Here is a 24,894-nt window from a genome sequence, read left to right as displayed (position 1 = left end):
TTCACACTGTTGCTAATATCAGGAAAATCCTTTTGTGTTACATTTTACATGACTACCCAAACAATTTAAACAATTAATGTAGTCAAAGCTGACCAGTAGAAGCTGACAAAACAAACTAAAACGAATAATGTAGTCACCACTGGTCACGTAGAAGCAGTACTTGCAATGTTTAACTTTCTTGGTTGTTTGTAGTTTTTTCCTTTCTTGCAATCCCTTCTCACAAATCCTTAAAGTGGATTGCTATTCACACACACTACTCTCGGTGTTCTTGCTGCTCCCTTTCACCTTCCCCTGTACCTTCCTCAGATATGCTTTTCTGCGTTGGCAAAACGTGACCTGCGCGGCAACAGCCTGGCACATGCAAGCTTGCTAGTCAGCAGCTGCGGTTGCCTTGACAACAGCTCTCGCAAGGCGCTGATGGCACCTCGCAAGACTAGTGAGTGATGAGGAACTTCTGAGAAGAGGCAAGAGTTTGCCGGCTAGCAGTACTTGCATGCGACATGTAATGCCTGTGCTGGTAAGACTCACTCCTCTTTGTTTTCAAATGAACACAACGTCCTCAGACTAGGTCCGAATCTGGCCTTAAGAATTTTGCTCACGCTGCCGATCGGCAACAAATCAGCCACCGGTACACACTACCGATTGCTGAACTCACAGACTCTCAGCAATCCCCTTTGGTTGGCACAAGTATCTGTATGCTGGACCGGCACTTGCTCCACGCACCAAATTCTGAAGGTCAAGGTGGCAAATTATTTGTCAAGCACCATCCTTAGGGGTTTCGCACACTCGCAGGCTGAACAACACAACAAGAGTACATAGGAGTGTCCATGCTGCACAATTAGCACGTCTGTGCTTAATTGCTATCAGTCATTCATGGGCACACACTGGCCTCCCAAAGGGCAGGGGTTGCTTGGTTCTTTAAAACAACGACAATCCCGTTCCAGCCATGGTGACACTGTTGTGGATCAGCATTCCATCCTAGTCACCACTTTCAAGACACGCAGGCTTGATTTGGGTGGTTGAGTTGTTCATACAGAGAGCCGGAACAACCCCTTTACACGACCTTCCTCTCCAGCAACCAACTCTCTCTCTGCCCTCCTGGAATCACCTTCCAGAACCCCAAGCTGGAACTAGCAATTGTTACTAGGATACAACAATGCCCTCTTGTATTTGGCCCTCACATAGCGCATTGACCAAGTACATGCCTTCTTACACTGATCTTGTATGGCGGAGCTAATTTTCCTTTGGTTTCAAGCACTCCTTAGAGGTCCTTGTGTTTTCGTGCCGTCTCCCTTGTACACATGCACACATACCAATAAAATGCATTTGCGTGTACATAAACGAATGCATTTTTGCATTGTGTGGTGATACATTTTAGACGCCCCCAGATGGTAAGAGATGAATTAGACACTAAAGAGGAGACTACATCTAGCTACACTGGCATATGTGTTCTCCCATTGGGTTATTTTTATAGACCGATTACCATGAAAAACTCCAATGGTATAGATTCCCTGGTTTTACTTTCAAATAGATTTGAGGGATTGTCATCCCTAGATGAGCTAGATTGACAACAACAGTCTCTTTATCAAAGAGTGGATGTTGTGGCTAACCCTGAGATGAATGAATTTATGGTCCAGCCATTGGTTACAGAGGCACATGAAGTAGAAGGCCCGCAGTGTGTTTTATTGATGGAAGAGATGAATGAGCCCATGGACTTGGAGGGAGTAGGGACCACCCTGAGACCACAAGCTTCTCATATTGAGATGCACCTTGAAATGCCAATAGGGAGTCATGTACCAATGTTACCGAATGGAGACATTGGAAAAGGGTTATTGTCAAGCATAGAGTTGAGTGGGGAACTGGTAGTACACCTTATTTCATGGAATAAACCTGGATTCAAAAGGAACTTAAAGGACATGGCTTGGTATGAATATATAGAGCAGAGTGACATCTTTCTCTTTCAGGAGACTTGGTCGCTGTAAACCCCTCATAGAGTGGCTTTCAAGACGTTAAGTGTGGATGCCAGCCCATCAGTAAGAGGGGGCTTGGTAATATGGACAAGGATTTCCCTGGATATCGACATAATCCCATTAAATATACCATTGCAAGATATGATGGGTCTAAAACTGGTCTCGCGTGACGGTGACGTTCTGTATGTAATTTACATCTACAACAGATCAAGTCCTGCTAACAAAGAATCATCATTTATAGATCAGCTTGATTCTTTGCTAGATTCACTGGGGCCTAAACCGAGGGTAATAATTGGTGGCGACTTTAATCGCAAATATGAACCAGTACTGGGTTTTGGTAACCACCTCGAGGACGAAGATTTGACACATAATATTCCTGTCATAGAAAGCGACAATGAAGTAAGGTGTACCGTGGCAGTGGCCCTGTGGAAAATTAGTACGGTTTGGTAAACATTATCTGCGCCATCTTGCCTTTTTCCCTGATGCCACACTTTTGTCCTGTGCACCCGCCATTTTAGGTGCCTCGATCAGAACCACCCTCTGCACGCCACTGACCCCCAGCATAGCCCTTCGCCCTCGCAAAGCCTGCACGCTGACAACCCCCCCCCGCTCTCGCATGCCTTGGGTCATAAACCCCTCTTCAGCGCAGCTCTGCCCCAGAACCCCATCCTGTTCCCAGCGCGACACCTCCCTTCATTCCTTTCATGGTCCCAGGCCCTTTTTTTGATACAAACCCCCTTTCCTGTGTGCCCGTTTGTCTTCCTCGTTCCCAGGCCGCCACCTAGCTCTGCGGATACTGTTTATTGCCCCCCCCGTACAGTAGGAAGCTTCCCTCATCAAAGGACCCTCGAGTTGATCAAAGCCCCCACCCTATGAGATCCGATCAACCCCCCACATCCCGTGAATCGGCGGGATGTCCAGCTGCGCGATAATCATCACCTGTTGTGACCGGGGTGGGGACTTCAACTGTAAATGTGTGTGGGAACGGGCCTGAAGGGGAGATTCAGAGGATGTCCTTTCACACTTCAAAGCATTACAAGAATGTGTTACCTGCAATAAAGATCATGAAAATGTGTATAAGAGGCCAGGCCTCAGAGATGCGGGTAGAGCACCTCGTGACGATACTGGCTGTCCGAACTGATGTGTTCTCCTCCGGAGAAAATAAACCTTGTTTCCTGCCTTCCAGTCTCCAGCGCCTGCCTCTTCATTGATTAATATTTTGTGGGTTAAAGAGGCGATACCGCCGGGCAAATATTGATTGTCCATGACCTAGTTTTTACAATTGGCGTCCCAAGCGTGGGGCCCATCAGCGACACGTGGATCCAGTGGGAGAGGTCCTGACGACAGAGTGAACGACTGCAACGATCGGGAGAGCTCTTGCCCAATAGACCCTCGTCTGGCAGCCGATCATCCGAACTTCACTAGTTCCGAACAGACCTCTCTCGAGTGATCTACGGTCCTGACTGGGAACCATCAGGAGTGCTGCGAGGAATACGAGGAAAAGAGGACGATCGGGCACTGGATTCGGAAGACAAGAAACTGTCCATACGGTCCGGGTAAGGTCGTGTAAACACGACGAATTGCGAAATGATTGTTTAATGGTTCGGAAAATACTAGTATTACTCTTTGTTGACTTATTTGGAGATTCACTGTCTGCACACGGAGAAACAACAGGCTCTTTCTCTTTGCAAACAGTGAAGGATAGGTAACGCAGCCAGCGTGCCTATCTTTCTCCCCCACTGATTGATTATTTGTTCACGAATTGTTTTCGGGAGATTCCCTCTCCCACACTGATTAACTGTTTTTGACCCCGAGCTACTGTTCGCGGATTGTTTTCTGGAGATTCTCTGTCTGCAAACAGGAAAGAACAGGTTCCCCTTTGCAGATAGTGAAAGGGTAGAGGACGCAGACCTTTTGCGGACCTACTTATTCTCCCCACTGGTTGTTTATTAATTGTTTTGATATTGGTTCATGAGGTATTCACTGCCTGCAAACAACGTAGAATAGAAATATTCTGTCTAGTCTTTGCACGCAGTGATAAGACAGGCAGTGCTGACTTTTTGTCCTCGTTGCGAGCCGTCATGTCTGTCTTCTCCCCACTGGTTGGTAGTTGGTTCAGCCCGGACCGTTTATTAGAGGTGGATCATCTAGCTCCGCTGGAAGGCACCCCTAATAAAGACATGTTCATAAACTATGGATTAGTTACCATAGCCTATAGTAAGCTGTGGCACAGGTATACCAAAGAAAATCAAGAGAAACAGTGGCCACTGATAGAATCCTTCGATCTTGATAAAATAGAAACGTTAGAAATAGCCCTTCGTAATAATAAGACAACGCCTATTATGCTCGACAGTCTCGGTATGTGGCGCAAAGAAGCAATGCAACGAAAGAAAAGAGACGAGGACAGAGTAGGTAAAGGAATATATCGACAGGACAACCCCAGGACACAACGACCCGAAAGTAATCCCCCGACACTACGCACAGGACGACCAGACTTAGGGCAAAACCAATGTGCTTTTTGTAAATGTGCCGGGCACTGGAAAGGCAAATGCCCGACTCTACTGAACGAGAGTAGGAGCAGAGGGCCGACAGGAATAACAGGCCGGCAGAAAGGGAAAAGGCGCGAGACAAAGATGAATCAGACTGACATGGACAGGCCAGATAGAACCACCACGTTTGATTATGCCCGATGGCACAGATTTCGCCAGGCCGATTTCAGCGACATGTTCGAGTCCTCATAGATCAAACAACGCTAAGACGGGAAACCCAGTCTAGCCCTAAATTACCCGGCGACGAACCCCGTACTACCACTACTGTTCCCTAACAAAAAAAAAAAAAGGCCACCCTTTTCGGAGAACCTATAGAAACAATACACAGAGTAGTCTCGGACAGATTAGTATACATTCCATTAATGAACGCAAACTTCGAGTGCAATGGGACTGATTACTCTCTGCTGCCCCCCCACTCTGTAAAAAGAAAGGAGCAACTACAGGCATGCATAGACAACCCCCCCATTACCCAGACATGCCTGTCCAAACAAAATACCTACCCCCACTCCGGAAGTTCCCGAAATGCCGCAGGTCCCCGGTCACGCCCATCCGGAAGGTGAACCACACAGCACGTGTGGGGCGGGGCCTGCTGACAACCGTCGATCGAATCGCCAGTGGGATGTCCAGGAGGCACCACGGGCCCGGCATGAAATGGCTGTCCCATCCTCTTCTTCGCGGAGTGGGCTGGGAGGGAGAGGCGACGCGGACGAGCCTCTCCCACCTCCACGGATAGGAGGCTTCCCAGCCCCAGTCTGGCCATCACAAATACCTCCGCTGAAATTTGTCCAGGTTGGGCTGGGAGGGAGAGGCGACGCGGACGAGCCTCTCCCACCTCCTCGGATAGGAGGTTTCCCAGCCCCCGGCCCGGTACCGAAATCCTCCAGTCGGACGGTGCCCATACTTGCGCAGCACCGAACATACAATGGTGCCCATACTTGCGCAGCACCGGACATACAACGGCGGCCATACTTGCGCAGCACAAGACATACGATGGCCCTCAAGAGTACATGTGGAGCACCGGATGTGGAGTGGCCATCATGTATGCCTGTGAGAAGGGGCGGCGTGGGGTGCACTGGGAGAGGGAGACGGCGCAAACGAGTCTCCCTCGCCCCCACCAGGTGGGGGCGCCACAGCTGCACCCTAGCTGAACGTCCTGCTCCTACGACACGGAGTTCCATTTCTTTCACCCCAAAAGGTCTCTTCCACTCTTGCAGACTCGACGAAGGGCGGCTGCTGCAGGGCCTCAAAATGGCGTCTGGACCCCTGGAAGGCGGGTCTAGGCCGCTAGAGTGACTTTGACCAGCAATGTAACTCGGACGCTTGCCCACCGGGGCACGAGCCCCCACCTCCGACAGCACCTCCACGGCCTTGAAGATTCTACAAAAGTCCCCGGAGCCCTCGGCCCCTACCGGCTTCCAGTGAGGAACAACTTCCTTGGTCGCTAACGAAATAACCACGACATAGCCACCCCTTCTGTTAACATGAATTTTTGAACTGCAGAAAAGGACTCTGGTCCAACCGCCGGTTGTAGGAATCATTTTTTCTGATGCTACTTCCGGACTAACCCGGCCCCGCCCAAAATGGCACCGGAATCAATGAGAACTTACGAACACCTCGTGGTGTTTTTAGCTAAAAAGACTCGATGTTCTGAGATATGTATATGATCCTTTGTACACTTGACGAAAAAGAGGGAGGGTTCACTCGACGAACATGTAAAAGGATCACGTTAAAAATGTTGTTTTCAAAGTACGATTTATTATGATATTATTGTAGCTAATACGTAACCTCGCTTGTGACACACGCCCACGGTATGCATATAGGAAATTTGATTACAACTAGCCTGACTGTGCTTCCAATTATGAAATGAATGCCCCTTGATCCCTCACCTATTGATAGACCTTTTTAGTTTCCTGCAGATGACTAAATAAACCCTTTTTAATGTTTTAAATGCTGCAAAATAGCCCCCCCTTACTGTACGTACTTCAGCCATCGCCGTGTCCGGCCAAATACGATTGCACCCTCATATCTACATGCTGAACGATTGTGCAAATAAAGGTTTTCCAAATTATGAACAGGTATTGCATGTTTTTTTATGTGGGATCAGCGGGAGAGTTTTTCTGTGCACCCTGCTTTGCTCTCTCTTTAAGGTTATTAGAAGATGGTTGCTCAGCCCCAGATGGAAGATCGAATCTAAAACACGATACTCTGCCTCCAGGTATGCGACTGGCTTAGGAACTAACGCATGGAGAAGGACCTCGGCTTCTGAGGACGGGTAAAGTGAAGCGGTGTAAATAATAGAATGTTATAAAGGTACAGCACTAAAAGGTACTAGGGAGGAGAGTTGGCCGAAGAACTGATATACCTTAGAACATCACAGCGTTGGAAAAGATTTAAGGACCCCGATAGCTAGATACACCTACCAACTAGATACCTCGCACTAAGTGCTTCTGATTTTTAACGTTTCCCTACACACGGCCTATAAGGACACACTGCCCCCCCCCCTGGCTTCAGAAACCAAGACACCAGGGATTCTACCTCGAGGAGATAAGACGAGTATGAGGTAAGTAAAGGACTTTCGTGCCCATGCATTTGGTATGCTCGAATGTTGTCCCCCTCCCTTCCCCTCTTTTTCCTCCCTCTACAGGTTACATTGGAATCACGACCGAGGTACGGTGAAGATCTGAAGCCTCGCTATGTCTGATACATGAAGCGGACTAACGCTGCAAGGTGGCACCTAAGCACACCCACAAACTGCTCTCGTAACGAAAGAGCCAATGAGTTGTATGATATGATGACACACGGTCACCCCTAATCCGTGTTGCGTGAATGGGCACGTGTCACGTATGTCTGAAACTATGAGCAAATGTTTTTGTGCGACTGAGGCGCTGACTTGACTGGTCGAAGGACCGAGAGTGCGAGAAGTGCGATACAATGGTGTCTTTTACTCAATGCATGTCCCCTGTACCCGGCCTAATGCTCGTCCGTCCCAAACTGCATGCTTTCGAAATTCTAACACAGACCCGAAATGTCTTATGTTGCGTAAAGCGCTGAATAGCCTATCTTAATACACGGCCACTCCCCACGTCGCACGTGTACTATTTAGCCTATTGTTGCACATCTCTCTCTCTTTCTCTCTCTCTCTCTCTCTCTCTCTCTCTCTCTCTCTCTCTCTCTCTCTCTCTCTCTCTCACCTAGCACCTAATTGGCAAACCGCCACCCCTGGTGCACCACCCAATTGGCTCCAAATACCGCAAGTATTTGCACAAAATTTGTCTTAAATAAAATCACCCTGATGCCGTGTCACTACCTCTCCTTTCTGCTAAAAATTGATGAAACCTAGAATTAGCCAAAAGGGAAAGGACAGGTAAGACGACTGAGGTTCCCTAATCTGACCCGTAATAAGGGAACTACATGTCAGTGGCTTCTATGATAAACAAAAATGCCTCAGATAACGTGACCTTCCCCGTCCCGAATTGTCTCAATACCCAAACAGTAAAGGTGATCGAAACATCCCCATCTTCCCAGAACGCCCCCAGTTTTGTATCAGCTGCCCCGGGCGAGAGTTTTTTTAATGTCCCTCACCCTCGGTTGTAAGAGATGTGTCATCTTACGACTAACACAGGCCAGCCGTTGTTCCTAGAAATGATTTGTCGATGAGCAAGCTACAGAGTTTAGAATTCGAGAAATGTCACTGAACGCTTACCAACTGAACTGTGGCCTTCTGCTAGATAAACGCCCTCATGACACAAAGCAAGACAATAGTCCTTCACCACAGTTTGCTATGTTCCTAGTTGTCTTCCATAAGACCTCGTTTTTTAATGAAGTAGTCAGGTTGTAAGAGACCATGTAGGAATTAGAAGGATATTTGCAAAAGTTAAGATTAGACCAAAATGAAGAAAAATTGTTGCAATAAACCCTGTTAGAAGTAAAATGTTTAGCTGAAAGGTAGGATGCGTTGATCGAACGGAAAATTATTTAGCCTATGTTCGTTCCTCATTAAGATACCTATCAGACCATGGTGATAGCACGTTGCACTTTTTTCGTAAAATATAAAGCCCTGGAGAACGGTATAGCTTCGTAAGGCTCGTATTAGGAAAGTGGGTCTCTGCCAGAAGAACTGACGTAATTGTAATAAACAAAAGGCAATGAATAGGTACCAGATCTCGTACCACGACAATGAATGTAACACCAACAAACACCAAAGAAATAGTTACGAAGGAAAGTTATAATAAATCCAGCAAGCCCATCGTCAATTATTTATATGTTGGTTGTGAACCCCAAAATAACGGATGTTTCTCATTCACTTGGAGCTGGGAGAGAAATAGACTTATGTGATTACCTTCCTCTGCCAATTCTCTAAAGACTGTCTTTTTAAACTCATTTAAGGGTACCACTGTCGGAGGAGAGAGAGACCGGATGTGGGAGCACGCGGCCTGACTACAGATCGTGGAACATCTGCGACACTGGCCAAGGCGAGACCGCAACAGTAAGGAGTCGCAGGACGAGGCACAGTTTCCGACAAAATAAGAGGAAAGGGCTGACCTGATGCCCCTGCTCGATGTTCAACGTGTGCCGAAAAGTCCCCGCTCTCTGAACTCGGTCATGAGCCCGCCTACCTAAAATTTTCCGTCCCCCTGGTCTGTTCCCGATCTGGCCCTGCTCCACCCCCCTTTTTCTCCGACCTACCCTAAGGACTACTTACACACACTTCTTCCACCTGAACTTTTTGACAATCGACTCAAAGGGACACAGGGCGAAAAGGACCTTTTTGACCAGAAAAACGAGGAAAAGGTCATGCCCTGCAACGCGGAAACTAGAATAGAGCTGGACCCATAGCTCCACCGTGCCAACAGAAGACGACAAAGAATGCTGAGAACTCGCTAATGATGGTCCATGACATCGGGACCTCCCCTTCGAACAATGACACCCCTGATTATTGTTTTTTACTACGTCTCATTTCTCTCCCAGCCACCATTGTATTGATTATGCTCCCACCAAAAATGAACAGAACTTACATATGTAATAACCTATCAGTTCACATTCCGAATGACTACAAGTATCTATGAAATGTACTCCATGCTCTCACTACAGAATCGTTTTTGCCCGATATTGCATTACTATGACTTTCCTGCAAACGAGTTTATCGATAGACCCGCCTCCTAAGACGAAAGATTTTAAATGTAATGTTTATAGCTCCTTCACCTGGGTTCCTACTTCTTTACTTATGACCGCCACAGTAGACATGGATAGGAAATAGGCCAGCAAGATGTCTTGGATATGTTAAAGGGAGGACTGTGGAAAATTAGTACGGTTTGGTAAACATTATCTGCGCCATCTTGCCTTTTTCCCTGATGCCACACTTTTGTCGTGTGCACCTGCCATTTTAGGTGCCTCGATCAGAACCACCCTCTGCACGCCACTGACCCCCAGCATAGCCCTTCGCCCTCGCAAAGCCCGCACGCTGACAACCCCCCCCGCTCTCGCATGCCTTGGGTCATAAACCCCTCTTCAGCGCAACTCTGCCCCAGAACCCCATCCTGTTCCCAGCGCGACACCTCCCTTCATTCCTTTCATGGTCCCAGGCCCTTTTTTTGATAAAACCCCCTTTCCTGTGTGCCCGTTTGTCTTCCTCGTTCCCAGGCCGCCACCTAGCTCTGCGGATACTGTTTATTGCCCCCCCCCGTACAGTAGGAAGCTTCCCTCATCAAAGGACCCTCGAGTTGATCAAAGCCCCCACCCTATGAGATCCGATCAACCCCCCACATCCCGTGAATCGGCGGGATGTCCAGCTGCTCGATAATCATCACCTGTTGTGACCGGGGTGGGGACTTCAACTGTAAATGTATGTGGGAACGGGCCTGAAGGCGAGATTCAGAGGATGTCCTTTCACACTTCAAAGCATTACAAGAATGTGTTACCTGCAATAAAGATCATGAAAATGTGTATAAGAGGCCAGGCCTCAGAGATGCGGGTAGAGCACCTCGTGACGATACTGGCTGTCCGAACTGATGTGTTCTCCTCCGGAGAAAATAAACCTTGTTTCCTGCCTTCCAGTCTCCAGCGCCTGCCTCTTCATTGATTAATATTTTGTGGGTTAAAGAGGCGATACCGCCGGGCAAATATTGATTGTCCATGACCTAGTTTTTACAGCCCAGATTCTGAAACTCACAATGGGTCATACCCTGAGAGCATGTAATGGACGTCTGCCTTCAGATAGACCAAATGCATGCACATTTTGCAGAGGTAGTGCCCGGAGCAACATAGAATATATTTTGGTGACAATAGTGTTTTGGCCATACGTCCTTGACTTAAATATAGATTCCCGAACAGAGAGTGATCATCGCCCTTTACGGCTGGTATTATCACCAAAGTTTTTTCTTCGCACTCAAGAGGGTAAGAAACAGTGGTGGCTGGTGACATTTGAAAGTGGTGGGTGTAAAAGTTGCGGCGGAGTGCAATGTAGCGAGCGAGTCTGAGCTACATAAGAGCAGTTCTGGAGAAAACTTTGGAAAGAGAGGGCAAATGGTGCATTTTCAAGCAGATTTGAGAAAGGAAGAAGGTTAATAAACCAATTGTGGTTTCAATTTAGGTAAAAAGGGGTTCTTTGGATTAGTTTTGGCAAATCAATAGTAGTCATTGGCATAAGTGCTGGGTACTATTACTCACTATGATGTGAAAAGTGAGAGGAGTTTTGGAATTCATAATGTGATCAACAAACCTTCACGCTTCACCTCATATCTGCCCACAGCCCACCCATTACCCCATTCTGGAAGTCTGTGCACAGGGCAATGCTGCAAAGAACATGTACCAGGCAGATCACAAAAGTGCATAGAATGTAGAAAGTTCAATGGGTCAGTTAATGATTTTGTCAGAGAGATGCTTTTTGTACTTGCATTTTAAAAGTTACAAGCCCAACATAGTTGAGAGAGCTATTAACTGGGTCATCAAAGAGCTGCATACAAGCAGCAAGGAATGGGTTAGAGCGTTATGCTTTTGTTCTCCAGTCATTATCCTAATGTTGCAAAAAAGGGTTCATTTTATTAGTAAGGTCAACACAACCACAGTGCTATGTTTAAAATGTATAAGTTTGAGCTGTTCCAGACCAAACAATCAATCTTAGACTATACTGCCCAGTGCCTACCATCTGTATGTATGACATGTGATGCTTGCACCATATAATCCTCTCTCTTATGTAATATTACCTATGCACTGATTTACACACGTTGAGATCCATTGTCTCTGAGTAATGGTGCGTGAGGAGCAGGGCTCTGAAACCCTACACAGCACCGGAAAACAAAACCCACCGTACATATTAGCAACATGCATCTCGACAAGTGAGTCTCACGTGGACTGGATTCACATTAAAACGTTTGCATGTTAAGGAATGGATGCAGCTGATTATGTTCTGATAAATCAACGGCTTGAATTGTATTGCTTGCGTTTAGAAGCGGCTGCTTTCAGCAAACCAGTGTGTTTATTACTTCCAAATGCAAGCAGTAAAATGTAAGCCATTTGTCAGGCCATAAAGACAGCACACAGAGCTGAGGCCAGGGCTCCTCAAGAGTCAGAGGGACCCAGAACTATAACATAACAGCCGCATCTCCAGATCCACTTACACCACTTTCCTCTCTGTGCAAGGCCAGCATTTCATTTCATACCCTTTTCAGGCGAATATCTAATTATCTCAAATACTCCATTTAAAGAGACAATAAGCTCCCTTATCTTTCTAGGAAGTCTTTCAGATTCTTTGAACCTCCCTTCACATTCATTGGGTCTCTTTGATCTCATGCTAGCCCATGCACTTCAACACATTGCATCCAATTGGAAATCACTTACAAATCTCTCCATTCGTTGTTGGTGGAATCTCCTGTGTAACTCCCACAGACTTGATGTTGCCTTTGCCTCCTCTTGTAAACCTCCTCACAATGTTGAGCTTTATTGGTTACCCCTTACTTTGTATTTAGATCAGTCTGTCAACGAAATTTATACTCCACTTTCCTCTGACAATTTTAAGCCCCCCTGAGCACATATACTTCTGCCTGTAGTTTCGTTCTTTAAAATTCACAGTTTTAGGTCTTTTATTCAAGTTATAATTGATACTTCTGTTTTTGATTCTTGTGCATTTGTTTCTGCTTTTCCTTGCCGATAATTGTTTATGCCTATGCTTATATATTTTTATGATTGCTATTAACATGATTTTTTTCCCCTCTTCCCTCCCCTTCTTCCCTCCCCCCCCTTAAAATTAGAAAATGCTTGGTTTTTCTTTTTGTGTCACCAGTAGTATTCATCTTTATTTCATATTTTTCTCATTTCATTTTGTTCCTACTGATGTCACCTTGTTGTTTTTATATCATGTTGATTCAATAAAGCTTTCAAACTTTAAAAAAAAGAGACAATAAGCTTAATCTCCACCATAAATCAGGCATGAATCACCCACAAGTAAATAAGCCTCATGTTGAACTTGCTTTATTGTTTCCCAATACTGTATTATCAACGTTAGTCGGACTAGAACTATTTGCAAGTTTTCAGCTAAAAAGAAATACAGCGCTTGGATACTTACGTTGTTTGGCTAAAGGCTCTGCGAGAGAATGCCATTGTCACACACTGCACACCCCCATTGGTACAGTCAGCCACGTTTATTTCTAGACAAATCGTAATGCGTTTGCTTTTGATAAAAATGCTCAAATCCTTTCAGGCATTCTACTATTTCTCTGTATTATTTCAAACTCAAAGGACTTCAGGAGGCTAGTAGAGACTATTAATACAGCCCTCAAGCCCATCAATAACTCCAATATTACCATGATGTACTTAATCAGTCACTAGGAAGCAATGAGCTGCCTGAACAACGTTCATGATTTAGCGAGCAGCAAAGGTTTCTTTCAGCTTGTGTAAAAGAATTAAGGCTGGCAGTCAGTCAGGTAATACCCCAATGCATATACAATGGACAAATGATATGGATTATGGCCAAATTGAGACCCAGTCGGAGGTTACTAAATGACAGACCCAGCCGGGCTCTACCGGCACTCACAGCCAATGACCACCACGGGTCTGTTCTCAGACCCACCGCCATACCTTTAGCTTTTTTCAGCGTGTAACCTTATTCCTGAACCACGTCCCTCTCTCCTTACATAAGCGCTCACATCTCTCTTCTGTATATCGCAATAATCGGTGCTGTTGTTTGATCTGTGCCTCTAAAAAGCTATAGCCCTTGCCACCGTGACCGCTACTCTGACCCCAACCCTGGCTGCCGAGCCTCTGAAATCTCACCCCCAGCTGCTGACACCGGAGCCTGTTCTGCCACCCCCACTCCCTCCACAACCTGGGGCCTCTGCAGGGAATCCCCATCTTCTTTTTCCTGCCGGATTGACAGTCCAGACCCCTCATACTGCCCCAGCCCTGCCTACACCTGCCTGGTTGACAGGTCTAGGGGCAGCATTCCGCCCCCCTCTAACGCTGCCTCTGCTGCCCCCAACCCTTGACTCGGGCCTTGAAGCTCCCTGCTCCAGAATAATCATCTGCGGACGCCGGGAGGCTGTGTCTCCTCCCAGGCGCCTTTGTTTTCCACACCGCATGTGACCTGCCCGCACCTCTCCCCGACACTTACTTTTGCTGCAGTGCAACTGCGGCCACCACTCCGCCCGACTCTGCTCGCAAGAGGCAACTCCTGCCTGTGCCTACCCAGGCCTCATCTGAGATGCCAGGCAAGAGATCAGCATGCCCACAGCACCTAGAGTGCACAGGGTTTCCCGCACTGCCTCGAGTATCTGCCAACCTCTGTACCTACAATACGCCAGTCTCGGCTGGCTCGTAATTCTCGGAGGGGGTGTAATGGGTTGCGCGGGTGTGAGGGGACGGGGTAAATATAACAAAATAAAACTTACTTGATCCCGGTCCCGCTCCACCTCTGCTCCTGGGGGTCCGGAACAGGAACAGGCACGCTCCCGCCCCTCCTGTAGCCAATCACAATGCTGCAATGGCAGCGTTGTGATTCGTGAGGCGGATCGGAGCACGCCCCACCTTCGACATTTTCCCCTCCATAGAGAACAAGGTAGAGTGGGCAGTCGGGCACAAGTGCAGGGGGGAGTGGCTTACCCACTGTTGTGGGTACTGACTGTTTGGTCGCTCGGGGCCGACCAAACAATCAGTACCCACAACAGTGGGTAAGCCACTCCCCCTGCCCTTGAGCACGACCGCTCACGATCCCGCCCCCAACCAGGCACTTCTGCTTTCTTGCGATGCGAGAAGCAGAAACAAAATGGTAGTTTTACCATTTTATGTTTCTGCTTCTCGCACTGCGAGAAAGCAGTGGGGCAATGCCCAAACGCCCCTATGCAGGAGCTGCCACTGGTAAGAAAGACACTGGTAAGATTGAAGACAATATTACAATAAGTAACAATCGCCGAGCTGTGAAGTGGCCGTATATTCTAGGGAACCATCAATCTATGTAGACAGATTTCCAATGCTAGATTTACACACCACCATGGTAGATGCTTTAACCCCGGTTCTTAGCAAAATACCTAAGGAAGGAAATACAGGAACCAACTACCTAAATGACTTTGGAAATCCCTGGTATAATAAAGATTGTTGGGTAGCTAAGAAAAAACTTATACAGGCAATTAAAAGTAATAGCCCAACTGCAATAAGGGATAAAAGGTATAAGCACAAGCGAGCCCTGGAAAAAGCAAAGAAAATATGGGATGACGATATTTGGTCAGGCTTAATTAGTGCTGCCAAAGGCAAGGACCAGGCCGGTTTTTGGAACCTGATAGCCAAAGGGAACAAAACAGGAAGGTCATCAAAAGATCTATTTCTTGACAGAAATACATGGGTTGCACATTTTTCCGGCCTCTACTCAGGAACTAATGAAGTGCAATTTGAGATAACCGAAGATATGGAGACTGCTGCTAAGGCTGCTAATTTGCACTTTAGTTTACAAGAAACAATATTGGCAATTGAGACAGTCAAATCAGGGAAGCCCCCCGATCCTGATAAAATCCCCGGAGACTTAATAAAACATGATATCAAAGTCTGGGGACTATATATAAATTCTGTTTGCAATGCAATAATTGAGTTTGCACCAATATCTGAAACATGGAAAGGGGCAGAGATTGTAAAAAAATGTTTAAAGGGCAATCAACGTGATCCAGCAAATTATCGCCCTATCAGTTTGATTGATATCACACAAATTTTTTTTGCTAGGCATATTTTATGTAGATTAACGGAGTGGATTGAAGAGGCCAAACTATTGACGAGACACCAAGCTGGGATTAGGAAAAAAAGAGTACAATTGATCAAGTGTTTAGATTTATATTCATATGTTGGAAGTACATAAATATAAGGAAAGGCAGCTTGTATATTGCCTTTGTGGATCTACAGACAGCATTCGACTTGGTACCCCACAACAGGTTGTGGGACTCACTGAAATGCTTAGGAGTACCAGTTGAATTGCTTGTACAGATAATAAGGCTCCACAATGGAAACTCTGCCAAAGTAAGATGGGGGCCCAGGGGAGAACTTACAAAGGCAATACCAGTGAGAAGGGGAGTACACCAAGGGTGCGTGTTGGCACCCACTTTGTTTTCTCTTTGTGTAAATGATATTCCCCAATACCTGGAAGGTTGCAATGATGATTCACCTAAGCTGGGAGGCGAAGTAGTGCCAGCATTATTATTTGCTGATGATACTATTTTAATCTCGCAAACCCCTAGGGCGCTGCAATGTTTAATGTATTCCTTTTATATGTACTGCAATGAGAAAGGCCTTGAAATAAATTCCACCAAAACTAAATACATGTCAATAAACCCACATAGATCTTTTAAAAAAACTTAATGTAAAATGACCAGAGATTGGAATATGTGCATAGTTTTAACTATCTAGGCATCACATTGGATACAAAACTGACCTGGAAGCCACAACTGGAAAAAATAGGATATTTTGCTTCAAAACTCAACCCCCATTATGAAGAAGCATGGGGCAAGTATCTCTAAAGCGGTGTGCCCAGCCTTAGAGGTTTTTAAATTTAAAGCCAAATCAGCGGCCCTTTATGGAGCAGAAATTTGGGGGCCACATTGTAAAAAGAATTTTGAATTGGGAGAAAACAATTTCTTCCGGAAGTTGTTAAGCCTTCCAAGCAGGACACCTTTGATTCCAGTTGTTTTAGATCTTAATATTAAACGAACAGATAACCATGCTCTATTATGCCCCCTCCTATTCTGGGTGAGGATTTGGTCAAAACCAGACTTATTAAACTATAAAGAAGATCTGGAGGAGATTATGAAAATGGACCGAATTAAAGATATTCCTTGGCTTAAACACGTGGCACTGTGGATGAAGAAGATAGGCCTGTCTCACTTTTGGGATGAGCCATCACATCTGACCGCGGCGTGTAGGAAGGTGTTAAAGTCACCCTTCTGGGCCCAAATCAATGATAATGTGTTACATAGTTCTGGTATGGGAACATTAACATCAAGATTCCTTCTTTTTAAAGATGTAGCACATTTTGAAAAATTTCTAGATGAGGTACGACCCCCAATAGCAAAATCTTTGTTTCTGAAATTCAGATACGGGGTCCTACAGACAAATGCCAATAAATCTAGATGGGGCAATAACCACGACGCTAGGAGTTGTGAACGGTGCATGTTATGTACAAAAGAAGCTAACGAAGATGACCTACATATATTATTTTTCTGTCCCTCATATACTGCCCCCAGGAAAAGATGGATAAAACATTTCTGTAAAAATGTAAATGTTAGACACTGTAGAGAGGCAGAACGTATATTGAAGACAGATACTGCACAATTGTTTTTTTTGTGTAAGCAGATTTCTATTCAATGTGAATATCATAAGAGCTAAAATTGGTTTGAAATTGTAATAGCTATGAATTATAGCTAACTCTTGCTTTTAATGACCCTTGCACTTTGCACTTTACTAATATATGTTCACTTATTGATGAATTTCGATTTGATAAACGCTCTACCCATTGTGATGATATTAATCAATTTTTGATACAAGCTGTAAACAATGCATTTAAGGTTCGGCGACCTACGAATGTTAAACAATACGGTATTTAAAAAAAAAAAAAAGAAAAAAGCCTAGCTTTTACATGATTTTAAATGTTTTATTGCATTTATTGAGGTAACTAAGTTTTTAATGTTACATTTATTGTGGATCATGAAGATGTACCCAGATGCCCCCCACCCATGTTTAGCAAAATTTGTTGTTGACAGTTTTGATGAATGACAAGTTTTAACATGTATCTTTTATGGTTGTAATTAACCAAAATAAAGATTTTGAAATTGTAATTTGATATAATGCATTTTTTTTTTGTTGTTAAAACATAAACAACAGTTGTAGATTTTTTAACGCTCCTTCTGTTGTGAATCTTGCCACAGCACGCACACAAGCCAATCATATTGGAGTACTTTTAAGTTCCCACTAGTTACAATACCCAATGACAGATTCATGTTTGTTGCTGATCCTGCTTTTTTTCCATCGCTGCTTGCCCATCTCCCCATACCCTCTTGCTTTCCGGCTTGACAGGGCCCCCCACTACCTCCCTGTTGCCATACTGCTACCACATGCCAGTGGTATCGGAGCGCTTCAGTGCTCACCAGTTATATTACACAATGAGACATTCATTGTCGTAGGCAGGGGGAAGAGTAAGTAATTTGCCCAGAATCACAAATTGTTCAGCTGACCCTGAGATTTGAATCTGGTTCCCCTGTTCCACTGTCGGTAGCTCTGGCCATTACGCCACAACCTCACTTCACTTCAAAGCACCTCACCTGTTTCTCACAATCACTTCCACATTTGTTCAGCAAGAGGCCATTAACATCAAAAAAGCATTGGTAAAGCCAATCAATATCAACAATACTCAAGCTATTTGTCTTGTTTATATGAATGTCTTTTAGCCATGTTGTCTAAAAACACTTCTCCTGTTCAGAATGGCTGAAAGTCACTGCAAAAGGTGCTATGATGCGGCCAGCACAGGCCACATCATAGCATTTCTTTGTGTCAGATGGCACAGGACAATAAACTCAACATAGGGGGCAAAAAGACTCAATGTTGGCTCAGCATCCTGTGATTCTAGACTTTCAATAACTTTCAGCCATGCTGGTTAGCAGATGTGTTGCTAGACGACATGGTTAAAAGACTTTCACATTGAAAAGGCCAATAGTTCAGGCATTTCCGAGACCAATTGACTGCGCTTTGGTCTACACTCACTAGTGGTGTCTACCAGTTATTGTACGTGAATCATAAATGCAAGTCCTGATCCTCACCGCTGACCACCAGTGTTAGAAATGGGGGTTTCTAGTTGGCAATGACTGGCACCAATGTCCAAATAAGGACCCTTCTTCCTAAGTAAGGGCAAGTGGGCTACCCCCTTTGATAACCCCTGCTCAACCCTGTGGTAATGTAGCACGAGCAGTTAGGCCTATCTTAGAGGCAGTGTGTGAAGCATTTAGAACCATGCACAATAAGGCAGTAACGCGAAGGAAAAGAAAATTGGAAAAAGGAGAAAAGAATAACGAAGTATTTAACCAATAGGGGACTGTTGATTCTCCTATCTCGGTGGCCTTAGTCCACTATTAATACTGTTCATTTCAATAACCATCACTATACAAAGAGGACGTGATTACATATTTTATTTACTGTAATCACCAACTGGTTATTTTTCCGTAGGTTTTTTGTTTCTCTTTATCAAATTTATACACTATACACCATTATACATACATATGTACACAAATATATACAACAATATAAATACGAGACAAAACAATAATTTGCACACAAACCAAATCACAAATAATATCTTCTTCACCCAACAAAAATACTGCTTAGTGTCCTCCTATACAAGATACACATAGAGGTAGTCAGACACAAGTGGTTCTAAGAGTAATTACACAGAACCTAAAATGAAAATGTGTCAAATGGTTATGAATTCCAAAACATTTTAACATAAAGACTCCTCTGTAGTGAAAGTGTTGACGCAGTAACAACACCATAAAAGAACACAACTCAAGTAGGTATAGAAAAATAGTATCTTTATCTAAGATTTAACACAAAACTCTCAAAGCGTTTTAACCAGCCACAATGCACGTAAATCAGTGTGGACTTAAAAAGGCAATGACGTATTCACCAGAACTTGGCACTGACTGAGTTCAAGGCCTGGGTCTAGGCGACCCGTTGCACACCAGATACCTGCCGTTGGATGAGGACACAGCACGCAGCTTCTCAAAGAAGCAGAGACCGTGACAGGCGGACTCCCAGTGACAACAACTCTTGTCTGAAGTGGTCCGCAACGTGCACCCACAATGATCCGGGCACTTGGGGACAGGTAGGCTCTCAGCGGCAGCAGCACGTGGCTGCGGCGGTCCGGGCTGGTGGTGGCGATGACTCTCGTCATGCAGCTCCGTGGTGGGCTCACAGCAGCAGCAGTACTCTCTTAGCTGCGGCGGCCCACAGGACGACTCACGATGATGCAACGTTGGCAAAGGTACGGACACTCAGCGGCACCAGCTGTCTCTTAGATGCGGCAGCCCATAGGACAAATCACGATGATGCAAAGTTGGCAAAGGTGTGGGCACTCAGCGGCAGCAGCTCTCTTTTAGCTACGGCGGCCCACTGGACGAATCACAATGAGGCAAAGTTGGCAAAGGTGCGGGCACTCAGCGGCAGCAGCTCTCTCTCTTAGCTGCGGTGGCCCACAGGACAAAAGATGATCTTGACCGGGCTGGCACAACTGCGGCCCACACAGATTCAGCGAATGCGGGCAGCTCTCTCTTAGCTGCGGCAGGCCACACAGAGTTAACAAGGGTTACCAGTCCGCGTTCCTCATAGTAGAACTAGAGGCTCCAGATTACTCGACGGAGGCCTCACCTGCAGGTAGAATCCCTCGCACAGGAATTCAGATGGCTGACGGGGTGAAGTCTTATGTCCCTGAGACATCAGCAGGAGGCGCTCTCAATTCAGGCACCCAGGTAGTTTCTTCAGCAAGCTTGGTCAAAGTTTCAAAGTCCTTTCCTCTGTTCACTCAGACAGAGTTTTTTCTTGACGTCCTGAAGGAACACCCTTGAAAAAGATTTCAGCGCAGCGTTTTATACCTAAAAAATCTTTGTTCTCTAAATTCACAAATCACTGAGTCCAGCCAGAAACAGTTCAGTGGGGTAGGGGAGCACTTGGTTTATGAGGCGACATCCTGCCCTTTGAGAATCAGGGGGTCTGCTATCAGACGCCCAGTGGTAGGTGAAGCCATCATTCACCTTGCCAGGCATGGCCCTGCTCAGATCAAAGAGTCACCCCTCCCCATACTCTGAATGCCGATCTCTCTCTCCAGCCAGGTCTGACCCAGCTGGCCCTGCCGCTCCAAAACCAGACGGCCAATACACATACTAGCAAAGCCTACAGAAAAGCTTAGGCAAGAAAATACCTCGTTTTTAGAAGAGGCATTTTCGAACACGGGATATGCCAATGATCCTTACTAAAAGATGTATTTCAATGTCCTGAGCTTAAACATACCAAATTCGAATTTCCTATCAGGTTCCTGGGGGCAGGTAAGAGTATGGAATGTAATACTCAGCCCGCCCATTCTGGCCTATGAGAACGGATAGCCTAGCAATAGTAAACAGTGAAATGGAGGGTAACTCGCTATTAGAACATGCTACACAGACATACTTTAAAAGCTGCTTCGGTGGGTAGCGCGAATCAGCGCTGCAGGCCCACCAGCAGTATCTGGTCTACCAGCCCTGGGCACACATACTGCACTTATACTAGGGGCTGGCAGGTAAACCAAATGAGCCAATTATGGTTATCCCAATTCATACAGTCATATTTACACATGGAGCATTCGCGCTGTGGCAGAGCATCTAAATCCAGCAAACATAAAAAATAGGAAGCGAAAAGAGGAAGGGAGACCCGGGCCAATGATGCCAGGTCTAACAATCAATGTCTGAAATTGACAGAGTACCTCCTTCCTTTATGTTAATGAATACATTTGGGTTTCCCAATGGTTTGGATGAGTGAAGACATAGAGTTGGTGACAGCAGCTCGGTAGTTATGGTAGTGCTTTGCTTTCTGTTTAGTGGTAAATTTGGCAAGGTCTTACAAATCTGCAAACCCTTGCAAAATTGACTAACATTCATCATGTCAAGCTTTATGCAGATCCATACAGGGGAAAAAGGGGAAATTGCTGGTGCAAAAATATGCATTTCGAATTTTAGGTAGCATAAAAATTGTATCCCTCCAATAAAGCTAAACCTACTGAACAGATTTAAACCAAACTTGGCATGAAAGCAGAAATGTACTCAGAAAGAGTGATTTTTTTGTTTTGGTGTGAATCCATTCAATAATGTTTGAGATATTAGCAATTGAAAATCTTTTGAAGGCTAAAAATGTAGAGATGTCTTTGCTGTTAAAATTGCAAGCTTAAAATTCATGAGTTGTGTCAAATACCATTTGAGTTTTCAAAGTAATCAGATTGGCCACATTCGTGACTTCTAATATTTTATGTCCTGTCAGATTGAAATTCACAAATTCTGCAACATGTCCAAAGTTTACAAGCACATGGCTATCATTTTTGGTTGGAAAATGGGCATTGTTTTTCAATATTTATGAGTCCAGAAATTTCACAAATTTCAAGAATTTGAGTTGCATGGACTTTGCACAACTTCAGATCCTTTTCCAATCACTAGGATGCACGAGCAGGTATGCACATAGCCAGAGGCAGAATCCATTGTGGACTGGTCCTGAATCCATCCTTTACTGCACAAGGTCAAAGGACATGCTTGGTACAGACAAAAAGAGTGGGTGTTGGCCCTATCGTCAGAAAATGAACTAAGAAGTTCAGTGAAAAAAACTGGATTAAAGTGACATTATGGGTTTAAATCAATACCTAACATCCCCTGAAATTCAATCTGCTACACAGACCATAACTCATGTGCATGCCATGAATAACGTAACTCACCCCAAAAATTTACTTTTGTGACCTTGTCTTTGATGTGTCAGCCACCATGACAAATTATATTGATGACATCGCTCATTGACATTACCAATTACATTAATGAGCACATAGTATAACTTTTTGTGAGGGTGCATGTTATTATTTAATAATGTGGTACTGTTAAATTCAGGTGAATGTTGGCGTTAATATTGTGAGCTATCTAGCTAGCAGCTAATTTGGGAGGTGTGTTATGGTTTTCATGGTGGGGCAGGAGTTATAGGTTGTGTCGAAGACCACATTTGACAAGCTTTAGTAAATTTGGGCCGGTCTTCCATCTAAGACCAGTGTCTGCGCCCTGGCATCTATCATGAGTAAAATCATGAGCAGCCTGCCATTTCAGGCCGCTGTATGTGCGCACCCGCACTTATTAGTTTGTTGTGGGTGACAAAAACTCATAATACTGGAATAAACACACAGAATCTTCTGGCATTGCAAAAACAGTATTTACTAACTGTTGCGACAGGGAGAAAAACACTACACACTGCACCTCAGCACTTCTCAGGCTATCTCTGGGGTTTTTATCAAATGCCTGTTTGCAGATAGGCCTTTTTATACAAATCAATACAATACTTTATTGCACAGAGTAAATAAAAGTTCACTTGCAAGTTACAGATTTAAGATGAAAAAACACTCAAAGAAATGTGATATATAACCCTGAATTCCTGAACTAAACCATTACACAGTCTTCATTATACTTCTGACAATGCTTAAGGATAGAGCATTCTTTGGCCTATGAATGTGTGTGTGTTTCATGGTAGATGCAATGTACCTGAAGTGTGTGCTGGCAGCATTGTGTCCCGAGACTTCTGTGAGCTTATAACTTAGTTTCTTCCCTGCACCCATTGTTTAATCAATCACTGTGTGCTCTTGGCTAATTCGATTATGAACCCAATTTCTAATCAGGCCACAATCTGTTTGCAAGGACGGTGTGTGCTGGGGGACTTGCATGCTGATGTCATAAATGCTTTAAAGTCTGTTAGACATGAGTTGGCCTTTAACTGAAAACCCATTCAAGTTTCTTATTCCATAAAATTCTTAAGTGAACTTTTCACCTTGCTCATGTCAGTGAGGGAGTTGGGCCGAAACTGTTTTTTAACCATGAATGGGTTCTACTTGGGCTTGATGCTGCATGATATTTTTGTGGTTTATGTTTTCCACAGCATGTTTATTTTTACACTTCTTACAACATTCCCCCTCTAGTTTATATTTCAAACACTCCATTTAAATCTTGGTCTGTTCTTGGCTCCAAGTGATACACTTTGCCCTGCGAAAATACTACTTGTGTTGATGTCCTAATAGAAAACATCACTCCCGCCTTGGCGCCTATTCTCCTAACATATTCCAGGATTACTTGAATCATACAGTATATTAATAGTGAGATCACAGTTGTGGGCAACAAGGCCCAACAGCCCACCTTCCAGTCTGTATATTATGCTGTGTCAGTAGTGCCTCTGACAAAGTTCAATTTGCTGCTTCATTTGCTGGAATGAACGTGGAGCATCAAAAAAAGGGAAAAATGAGGCTGGAAATAATGGAACACCTATCTACGATCAATCTCAAATTCAAAATCAAAGAACACCAGAGGTCTCCCCAAAAAGTACCCTAATAGATCTGGAGGAGTCAATCCCTAACCTCACTGTATCGGAATCAATAATACCGGGATCATTCCAAATACAGCAATCTCAAGAGTATGACATCACTTTTCCAGATATTAATATCAAACATCTAATATTGCACATGGGATCCCAAAAGGAGCCACAGAACATTCAGAATAGTACTCCACAAATACTATCTAATCAAGAGGGATTCCTCCACAAATCACCAGATCTTTCTCTTTTTAACACCACAGGTCTCTCAAATAACTATACCCCAGTATTCAAATCTCAGTTCACTTTGCAAAGCATCCTGGAATCAGTTCTTATTCAATTAGGGAACATATTGGAAAATTCCGATCAAATGCTTGATAGCCAACTAGGAATGCTAAAATATCTAGTAGAGAAAAAAAGGAAGAACGAGCTATTAAAATCAACATCAATAGCAGGATATTGTGGTAAAGGCAAAGTGGAAAATCCCTCCAAGCCAAAAGCTGAAATTATAAAAGCTCTTACCCCATTTAAGAAAGAAATTGCAACTCAAACTGGAAGGAAACTGCATAAGGAATTTAAGTACAAACAGGATCATAACCGGATATATTCACTCAGAAAACTCTTCAAGGAGGAAAACAAAGCAGAGACTCACCAGCAGGAAATATCATATTATCCAATTTTTACAAAAACGAAACCACAACTGAATTTGAGCAGTCCGGCAATTCCACATTTTAAAGCAACGGCTGATACTGAGCTTCCAAACAATGCCGCACAGGGCCTAGAAATTTCAA

The sequence above is a fragment of the Lissotriton helveticus genome, chromosome 3_1, assembly GCF_964261635.1.
Source record: "Lissotriton helveticus chromosome 3_1, aLisHel1.1, whole genome shotgun sequence".
NCBI lineage: Eukaryota > Metazoa > Chordata > Amphibia > Caudata > Salamandridae > Lissotriton > Lissotriton helveticus.
The sequence above is the reverse complement of the archived record's forward strand: the minus strand, read 5'-3'. Positions refer to the sequence as shown.